This window comes from Mauremys mutica, chromosome 12 (genome assembly GCF_020497125.1).
Source record: "Mauremys mutica isolate MM-2020 ecotype Southern chromosome 12, ASM2049712v1, whole genome shotgun sequence".
Classification (NCBI taxonomy): Eukaryota; Metazoa; Chordata; order Testudines; family Geoemydidae; genus Mauremys; species Mauremys mutica.
In genome coordinates, this window is record NC_059083.1 from 44,975,237 (window position 1) to 44,985,996 (window position 10,760).

The window sequence follows — 10,760 nt, forward strand, 5'->3', positions numbered from 1 at the left end:
CCCACTCCAAACTGGTTCCCGACCAATTGGTAGCTGTCTGGAGTTGCCAGCTTCCAGATTGCAATAGCCACCCGCTTCTCCACTGGCAGGGCAGCTCTCAATCTCGTGTCCTTGCGCCGCAGGGTGGGGGCGAGCTCAGCACACAGTCCCATGAAAGTGGCTTTTCTTATCCGAAAGTTCTGCATCCACTGCTCATCATCCCAGATTTCCATGACGATGTGATCCCACCACTCACTGCTTATTTCCCAAGCCCAAAAGTGGCGTTCCACGGTGCTGAGCATTTCCGTGAATGCCACAAGCAATTTAGTGTCATACGCATCAGGCGCCTCGATATCATCATCGTCAGACTCCTCACTGTCACTTTGGAGCTGAAGGAATAGCTCAACTGCCAAACATGATGTGCTGGCGAGACTCATCAGCATATTCCTTAGCAGCTCGGGCTCCATTTCCCACAGAAATCGCACTGCACAGAAATCGTTGGGAGAGTCACAATGGCGCCAAACGTGGACGGAAAAACAGTGACTGCTGGGATGTGAAGCGATGCATCACAGGGCGTTGGGACAGGAAGCGGAATGACCTGCACCCTTTCATCCCCTTCCTACAACCCACGGCGCCAAAATGGGACGAGGTGCTCTGTGGGATAGCTGCCCATAATGCACCACTCCCAACAGCGCTGCAAATGCTGCAAATGTGGCCACGCTGCAGCGCTGGTAGCTGTCAGTGTGGCCACACTCCAGCACTTTCCCTACACAGCTGTACGAACACAGCTGTAACTCCCAGCACTGCACATCTGCAAGTGTAGCCAAGCCCTCAGACTCACAGACAGAAGGTGCATTTCCTCTCTTTGCTGTTTTTTTCTCTCCCCTCGTGGGCTTGTCTTGTTTGGTCGTCTAGGAAATGGGATTGGACTTTCACAGAAGTAATGGCAGCTCCAGCCCATCTCAACTAACTTCTTCCCTTTTACTCAAAAGAACAGCTATTACCATTTGTAATTTTCTCTCCTTTGATATTCACCCCTTCTTGTCAACTTCTGAGAATAGGCCACTTCCACCTTAATTGAATTGGCCTCTTTAGCGCTGTCCCCTCACTTGGTAAGGCAACTCCCATCTTTTCATGTGCTGTAACACTGGTCTACAATTTTTGAGAAGTTGTCTGCTTCAGAGATAAAATATGCTATTTATTATGTATTTTGATGTGCTGAATTCAAATATGACAATTAAAACAACTGATTGGCTACTGTTTCTAAGATATTTAAGTTTTTACATTTTATGTCTATATATATTGTGTAGATAGTAGAATTTTAATCATAAATTGTAAACCTAGGTCTTTTCATGAGTTTATGGTTGCTTTACATGATAATATTTCACCTGTCCTGTTTATGTAACACTTTAAAAATCAGCAAAAGGGTTATCTAACTAAAATTTATTATGAAACAAAAGGCAAAAAACTATTATGTACATAGTTTAGTCCTATTCAGTGTCTATTCGGCGCTTCTTGGCTTGTCTCTTGTATTCATTAAATGGAGCATCTCTTGTCACTGTCCAGCAATAGTCTGCAAGTATTGATGGGCTCCATTTGCCCTGATAGCGTTTCTCCATTGTTGCAATGTCCTGGTGAAATCGCTCGCCTTGCTCATCGCTCACTGCTCCTCAGTTCGGTGGAAAAAAATCTAGATGAGAGTGCAAAAAATGTATCTTTAGTGACATGTTGCAACCAAGGCTTTTGTATGCCTTGAGGAGGTTTTCCACCAACAACCTGTAGTTGTCTGCCTTGTTGTTTCCGAGAAAATTTATTGCCACTAACTGGAAGGCTTTCCATGCCGTCTTTTCCTTGCCACGCAGTGCATGGTCAAATGCATCATCTCGAAGAAGTTCACGAATCTGAGGACCAACAAAGACACCTTCCTTTATTTTAGCTTCACTTAACCTTGGAAATTTTCCACGGAGGTACTTGAAAGCTGCTTGTGTTTTGTCAATGGCCTTGACAAAGTTCTTCATCAGACCCAGCTTGATGTGTAAGGGTGGTAACAAAATCTTCCTTGATTCAACAGGTGGTGGATGCTGAACACTTCCTCCCAGGCTCCAATGACTGTCGGAGTGGCCAATCTTTCTTGATGTAGTGGGAATCTCTTGCACGACTATCCCATTCGCAGAGAAAACAGCAGTACTTTGTGTATCCAGTCTGCAGACCAAGCAAGAGAGCAACAACCTTCAAATCGCCACAAAGCTGCCACTGATCTTGGTCCTAGTTTATGCACCCCAAAAGTTGTTTCATGTTGTCATAGGTTTCCTTCATATGGACTGCATGACCAACTGGAATTGATGGCAAAACGTTGCCATTATGCAGTAAAACAGCTTTAAGACTCGTCTTCGATGAATCAATGAACAGTCTCCACTCATCTGGATCGTGAACGATGTTGAGGGCTGCCATCACACCATCGATGTTGTTGCAGGCTACAAGATCACCTTCCATGAAAAAGAATGGGACAAGATCCTTTTGACGGTCACGGAACATGGAAACCCTAACATCACCTGCCAGAAGATTCCACTGTTGTAGTCTGGAGTCCAACAGCTCTGCCTTACTCTTGGGTAGTTCCAAATCCCTGACAAGGTCATTCAGTTCACCTTGTGTTATGAGGTGTGGTTCATAGGAGGAGGATGGGAGAAAATGTGGGTCCTGTGACATTGATGGTTCAGGACCAGAAGTTTAATCCTCTTCCTCATCTGAATGATTCTGGTGCATCAGGAACCAGCAGTCCTTCTCTGTGGGGTACTGGGCGTATAGCTGATGGAATGTTTGGATAATGTACAGTCCACTTTTTCTTCTTTGACACACCTTTCCAAACTGGAGGCACCATGCAGAAGTAACAATTGCTGGTATGATCTGTTGGCTCTCTCCAAATAATTGGCACTGCAAAAGGCATAGATTTCCTTTTCCTGTTCAACCACTGGCGAAGATTTGCTGCACAAGTATTGCAGCATATGTGTGGGGCCCACCTCTTGTCCTGATCTCCAATTTTGCAGCCAAAATAAAGGTGATCGGCTTTCTTAACCATAGTGGTTATACTGCGCTTTTGTGATGCAAAAGTCACTTCACCACAAACATAGCAGAAGTTATCTGCACTGTTCACACAAGTACGAGGCATCTCTGCTCACTTTGGCTAAACAGAAATGTGTCCCTTTGCAAAATCAAACACTGACAAATAAGAGAGCACGACACTGTATGATTTCTAGAGCTGATATAGGGCAATTTGTTCAGCAGAGTGATGTAAGCTTCGTTATGATTGCATCATCCATGACTTTTAGGAATAACATGATGCAATTCATATCATGTATGACGCAATACCAGCTTCAGATTGTATCATTCATTGTTTTGCCTAAAAAGCAAGTACTGTCCAAACCCAGTCATAGATTTATTCATAGATCCAGTAAAAGATGTATTTTAGTCATTTCTGGTTTAAATTGAGATCCCTTCCCTTTATAACTCACTTATCCTCCGCCATTCCCAAGTCAAGGGTCGTATATACTGACCCAATAGCATAACTTGAAAACTAGAGCCAATCAACAATTTTAAGCATCATTTTCGTTCTCAGTGACCCAGAATTAGTAAAGTTTGACTACATTTATTTCAGAAGCATTTTGGCTGTAGAGCAGTGTAATATTTATACTGCTTACTCTATTTTTCACTCCATGCATCTGAGAAGTAGGTTTTAGCCCACAAAAGCTTATGCCCAAATACATTTGTTAGTCTCTAACTCCTTGTTGCTTTTGCTGATACAGACTAACACGGCCACCACTCTGAAACCATAAAGACTGCCATACAGGGGGGTGCTTCCTTCTAAAATCTCTCTGCAGCTAACGGAAACAAGGCATGTTATTAAAATGAGAGCCTGACTCAATACTTTAAATTTCAGATGTTTTAACTGTTTGTCCTCCTTTTCTGTATCTTTAATTAAAGGTTAAAAGGATTGTAACTTTAGCGCCCTCGTGGCCAAGATGGAGTCTGCTCTGCAGGCAGCTCTGGCCAAGAGACAGCGCGCGCAGGAACGCAGCAGGAGAAATCCCTTCCACCCCAGGGGCACCTGTTCCAAACCCCCCAGAGTGAACACACACACCCACAGGAAAAGTACAATGGATATAACAAAGGGAGATATTTATTTACAGAGGGCTGAGAGGAGAAAAACAACAAGGGGAAATATAGGGGGAGCAGTAAAACAGGGCTGCATTCAAACCAAAACCCCACAGGCCCAGGGGTAGCACAGTCTGGAAGGGCAGACACTGAGCAATGCGTCTGCACACACAGTTCAGGAGGCCTGAGCAAAGTTCCAGTCCGGTGGTGAGTCTTGGGTGCTCCTGGTCGTCTTCGGCGCCAGTGAACTCTCCCCAGCATATCCCTCCGGTGCCCTCTTCTGCCGCTCTGTGCAAAGCCCCATAGAGCGACCACCTCCCCACTTAACTAGCTACAGCCTCCCTTCTTGTTCCCAGTGCAGAGTCACAAGCCCCAGTACTCCCAGCCCCACGCAGCTCCGGGCAGCCGTGATACTGGATCCAGCTCTGGCCTGTCCTTCTCGGACAATTCCCCCCGGCACAGTGCTCCTCCTGACTCCTGTCCTGGGCTGTCCCCGATCGGGCCTGTCCTCCTCAGGCCTCAGGCAGGTTCTCCCTGCTTCCTTCTGCAGGGCCAGCCGTGCTGCTTCTCCTCTCTCTCCACCCAGCTCCAGCCCTGCCCCCTGGAGTTTCCCTCCTTTTTCTTACTCTCCCCCTCCCCCCCGGGAAAAAGATTTAAAGGGGACATGCTCTCTAAACCCCAAAGGGGTTATACTCCCTGTGACGTTATTGATATAAATGGGAACCATATAGAACATGGGTTGCAACCAAGGTCCTGTGGTGGCACCAAATCCTAAGTAAAGGGGGTCATATAAGGTGTCTAAGACCAGGTTCTGGGTTGCTGGTTATGATTATGCTGTCTGTATGTCTGTGTATCATTTTGTAGTTGAAGTTATAAGTATTGGCTCTGTACTGTCTGTATTTTGTATTATGCTCTGCCTCTGGGAAGTGTCCCAGACAAGCTGATGTCAGCCCTGCATAGCTGGCTTGATGGCCCATTAAGGGCCATCAGCTACACAATTGACCCATGGAGAGAAGGCAGACACGCCTTGTGACTCAGCAAAGTATGCAGAAACTTGTCCATGTGACTGCAAACTCCATTTTATTTTTGCTGTAAGTTTCCACCGTGAGGACAAAGGGATTCTTACACCTGGAAAAGTCTATATAAGGCTGATGCATCATCTCCATCTTGTCTTCAATCCTGCTTCTGACCTCTGGAAGGACTTTGCTACAAACTGAAGCTCTGCACGAAGGACTGTTGACCCATCCCAGCGGGGGATGTTCCAGAGACTTAATCTGAACCTGCAGTTTACTCCAGCACTGCTGCAAGCCTGAACTAAGAACTTTGCCATTACTGTATGTAATTGATTCCATTTAACCAATTCTACCTCTCTTCTCTACCTTTTTCCCTTTGTAAATAAACCTTTAGATTTTAGATTCTAAAGGATTGGCAATAGCGTGATTTGTGGGTAAGATCTGATGTGTATATTGACCTGGGTCTGGGGCTTGGTCCTTTGGGATTGAGAGAACCTTTTTCTTTTATTGGGGTGTTGGTTTTCATAACCATTTATCCCCAGGACGAGTGCACTGGTGGTGATACTGGGAGACTGGAGTGTCTAAGGAAATTGCTTGTGTGACTTGTGGTTAGCCAGTGGGGTGAGACCAAAGTCCCTTTTGTCTGGCTGGTTTGGTTTGCCTTAGAGGTGGAAAAACCCCAGCCTAGGGCTGTTACTGCCCTGTTTAAGCAATTGGTCCTGATTTGGCACTCTCAGTTGGGTCCCGCCAGAATCGCTCCGTCACACTCCCCCCCAAAAAAAGAAATAGTCCTTGATGTCCCCATCAAGGTAGGCAACTTTAAGCCATGGATCCCCAGCAGGAGACCCAGGGCCCATATTTGTCAGAAGCATTCCCATCATCCATTCCACAGGACTCCGAGGGGTGGAACTGGTTTCCCATGAGGCAGCTCGCCCCCCGTGGCACCCCAGGAATCTGTAGGTCACTGGGTTCCCCTAAACGATCATACGTCAGCACACACCTGGGCTTCCCTTCCCTAGAGGAATGTCTAGGCTGGCTGTTGGGTGTTGGCTGAGGTGACACCACTGGACATGGAGGCAAGATGATGGGTCCTTGAGGCACGAATTTAAAGTGGCTGTTTGGGGTACAGGGTTCTCTGCCTGTACTGAGCCTTCCTCATGGCCACTTCTCGGGTCAAATCTCTCAGTGCTGCTGCCACTGATGGGGCATCTTCCATCTCTCCAAGCACTGTGGTGGTATGACTCCCTGCCATCTTCGGCTGCACCACTGCATCCAATTGCAACAATCACTCCTCCTCCTCACGTATCTCTCCAATGAGCTTGTGGAATGGGGGTGGGTTTTGGGCCTGCTCCCTCAGCTGCAGTCGCCACAACATCAACCCATCTTGTCTAGGGTGCCCCAGAGGATTTGGTTCAACCTAGCGAAATCAATGTGCTTGGTGGGGATGCCCTCCTTCCGCACTACCTGCTGTAGCAAATCCGCTAGTCTTCTGATGAAATCAGACAATCGTTAGTGGGGCTCCTGGTAGGTATGGCGGAAATGATAATACAGGTCTTCACTACTATCAGTAGCACCATAGACATTCTCAAGAGCAGTTAAATAGTCTTGCACTGTGGCTGTTGGTTGTGAGTCTTTCAGGGCTTGGATAATTTGCATGGCAGGTATCCTCAGACTCTGAAGCACGTGTTTCCGCTTCTCAGCATCAGAGCATTCCCACTCTTGGACAAGTGGCACCATAAAATCCCTCCAGGTCTCATAATCATCCTCCCCTGAGGGTACAGGTGACACCCCTGAGAAAGAACGTAACCGCTTGTATGGAGCACTGTCATATACTGGCTTCAATGCATCTTTGAGAGCGTTTCCCAGCTCTTTGGCCCATCCCACCAGGCTGGTGCTGCAGGTTTTGGAGCCCCTCCTAATGCTAAAATTAATTCTTCTCTTGTCCGCTTCTCATCCACCATCAGAGCTTGCAATTTCTGCGCTAAAGAATCCACCTCAAGTGACACAGGCACACTAGGAGGCGACTGCTCTGCCCCGAGAATTGTCCAGGGGATACCTTCTACTTGCACCTCTTTGGGCACTTTATCAAGATCTGCTTCCTTGGAGTGAGTACATAGTGCTACCATGCCCTTCACTTTGCAGTTGTAAATACGGATGTGGACCTTTACCCTCTCCAGTATTTCAGCTGCATCTAGGCTTTCCTCAATTTAATTTGGTTCCATCTCTTCTGGGAACCCCGTCACCAGCACAGCTTTGGTTACTGGGATTCGTGCTCCTCGGCACAGGTCTTCTAATAATCCTCTCTCCATTTTTTTTTATTGAGCTGAAAGTCACTCAGGAGTTTCTTTGCTCTGTGAAGAAGAGCCCAGGATGCACAATGTAGGAGTGTGGGTATGTGTGTGTACTGCAAATTCCCCGTACAGGCCACCAAGTGTAACTTTAGCGCCCTCGTGGCCAAGATGGAGTCTGCTCTGCAGGCAGCTCTGGCCAAGAGACAGTGCGCGCAGGAACGCAGCAGGAGAAATCCCTTCCGCCCCCAGGGGCACCTGTTCCAAACCCCCCCGAGTGAACACACACACCCACAGGAAAAGTACAATGGATATAACAAAGGGAAATATTTATTTACAGAGGGCTGAGAGGAGAAAAACAACAACGGGAAATATAGGGGGAGCAGTAAAACAGGGCTGCATTCAAACCAAAACCCCACGGGCCCAGTGGTAACACAGTCTGGAAGGGCAGACACCGAGCAATGTGCCTGCACACACAGTTCTGGAGGCCTGAGCAAAGTTCCAGTCCAGTGGTGAGTCTTGGGTGCTCCTGGTCGTCTTCGGCGCCAGTGAACTTGTTAGGCCTGAATAGAGATGTAACACAAAACCAGTTATGCCAATCTGACCGAAGTCAGGCTAACAAGGGCTTCTGGGTAATCCTGGAGTGGAAAATACTGAGAAGCAGCATGTTTCACAAAGCGCTGGGAAAAAGTGAGATAAATGAGGGGCTGGATTCCTGGCATAGTACCAGCTGTGCTGTGTTAGGAACTGTTAGTTTGAAGAACTGATAAGAAAGCCCAGCCTCCCAGCATCCTCACTCTCACTCCCTGGTTTGGTTTTCGGTTTGTTTTTAACTCCCCTACATTCCTCACTTTTGGTGCTTGTTAAGATATTATTAACAATCTAATGTTGTAGACATAGGGGACTAGGCATGTGTGTATATTAAAAGTGTCTAGTTTCTAGTTGTTAGAAAAAGGGGGGTGGGTTGTTCAAGTGAATGATCTATGACATAATAAAACTGTCTATATAGGCTGATACTAAGAAGTAAAGAGCAGCTGGTTCTCTCTGGAGACGAGCTGCTCTCTATTGATGCGTGCACTTGTCAATAAAGAGCTTTTGATCGGACCTTGCCGGTGTTCCCTGTGTCTCTGCGGTCAGACAACGAACTTCGCTGTCGGGGTTAGAGTCCCTGACAAACTCTCCCCAGCAAACCCCTCCGGTGCCCTCTTCTGCCGCTCTGTGCAAAGCCACACAGAGCGACCACCTCCCCACTTAACTAGCTACAGCCTCCCTCCTTGTTCCCAGTGCAGAGTCACAAGCCCCAGTACTCCCAGTCCCACGCAGCTCTGGGCAGCCATGATACTGGGCCCAGCTCTGGCCTGTCCTTCTCGGGCGATTCCCCCCGGCACAGTGCTCCTCCTGACTCCTGTCCTGGGCTGTCCCCGATCAGGCCTGTCCTCCTCAGTCCTCAGGCAGGTTCTCCCTGCTTCCTTCTGCAGGGCCAGCCGTGCTGCTCCTCTCTCTCTCCCTGGAGCTCCAGCCCTGCCCACTGGAGTTTCCCTCCTTTTTCTTACTCTCCCCCTCCCCCATGGGAAAAAGATTTAAAGGGGCCATGCTCTCTAAACCCCAAAGGGGTTACAGGATGTTTCATGGTGTGTTTGCCATGGGACTCAGCAGCCTGAGGTCTCTGAAAACCAAACCCCGAACCTTGTTTAAAAGTGCTTAATATTAGAAAGTGACGGGGTCATGTTAATACCTTTGGTTCTTTGGACCCATTGATTCCAGCCACATTAATACAACATATACTATAACATACCATCATAAGCTCCATGGGGCCTTGACTCAGATGCCTGGTGCAGTTATCTCTTTTCAGAGCTACTGTTTCAGGCTGTCTGCAGACTCAGGCAGTCATTGCCTGTTCTCATTTTCAGAGTTATCTCTGCAACCATAAAGCTAGAAACTTAGGCTGAGGTTTCACTGCCACATAAGGGATGGTATGATGATGTTGCTTACAGTGCTATGTGCCCCATCTGTGACTGTAGCAAACATCTCCAATGGCCATAGATGGGATATGAGATGGGGAAGGCTCCGAGTTGCTACAGAGAATTCTTTCCCAGGTGTCTGATTGGTGGGTCTTGCTGACATGCTCAGAGTCAAACTGATCACCATTTTGGGGGTCAGGAAGGAATGTTAGGACAGATTGGCAGAGACCCTGTTTGGTTGGTTGGTTGTTTTTTTTTTTTTGTCTTCCTCTGCACATTGGGGCACGGGTCACTTTCTGATTTAAACTAGAGTAAATAGTGGATTCTCTATTGTTTAAAGTCTTTAAGTCATGACTTGAGAACTTCAGTAACTCAGCCAGAGGCTCGGGGTCTATGACAGGAGTGGGTGGGTGAGGTTCTGTATCCTGCAATGTGCAGGAAGTCAGACTAGATGATCATGATGACCCCTTCTGCCCTTGAAGTCTATATGGATTGGGTGCCCAATTCCCATTAATTTCAAATGGGAACTGGGCATCCAAATGTTTTATGGGGTTTTGAAAATCCCCCCTGTGATTTCTGAAGATGCAGATGGAGATTCTGGAGCCCAATATCTCCAGCAAGAGGTGAATTCTGTTGCCTACGAATTGAGGAATACGCTGGGCCCAGCTGTAATAAGGAAACTAATGTTTATTTAACACCCACCTTCCCAGGCTTCCCGCCACACTAGAGACAAACCCCTACAAAGTTCTGGTTGTGAGGAATGTGACAAGGGCAGGCAGCTGAACAGAAGCTCAGCAGCAGCCTAAGATCAGCAGAGAAAACCCTCTCCACAGTGTCAGTTTCCTTCATAAGTTTCCTGGTACAAGTAAAATAAAACAACTTAACAGAGTCTGTGGCCACGTTCACTTCATGCACAGACTGAGACCCCAAGGGCAGGGCCCCTCAGTCACTCTGTGTCCAGTGGATGTTTCACCTCTGTGCTGAGATGCCAAACAGCATTTGCATCAGTGCAGATTGTGATGGTGGATGAGGTGATGTGGGCTCCAGTTCCCTATGAAATAAACGAAGACCCAACAGCTCACTTCACACAAATCACCAGACATTGTCCTTGTATCATTGTCCTGTGCTATTACTGACCAACTGTACCAGTGCCCCAGCAGTGAAAATAACAGAACACCACGGGCCATCATGTTTTGCCCATAGGGTTTTCTGCAGCCCTAGGGCAGCCACAATAACCCCTGTGCCTTTGCAATGGGTGAGGGAAGGGGACCATGAGATCCCTATTTATGTGATTTGCAAGAAGTATTACCGTTACACAAGGTACCAAATATGTTTAAATGATATAAGTGCCTTATAGGAGCCCAAAGCAA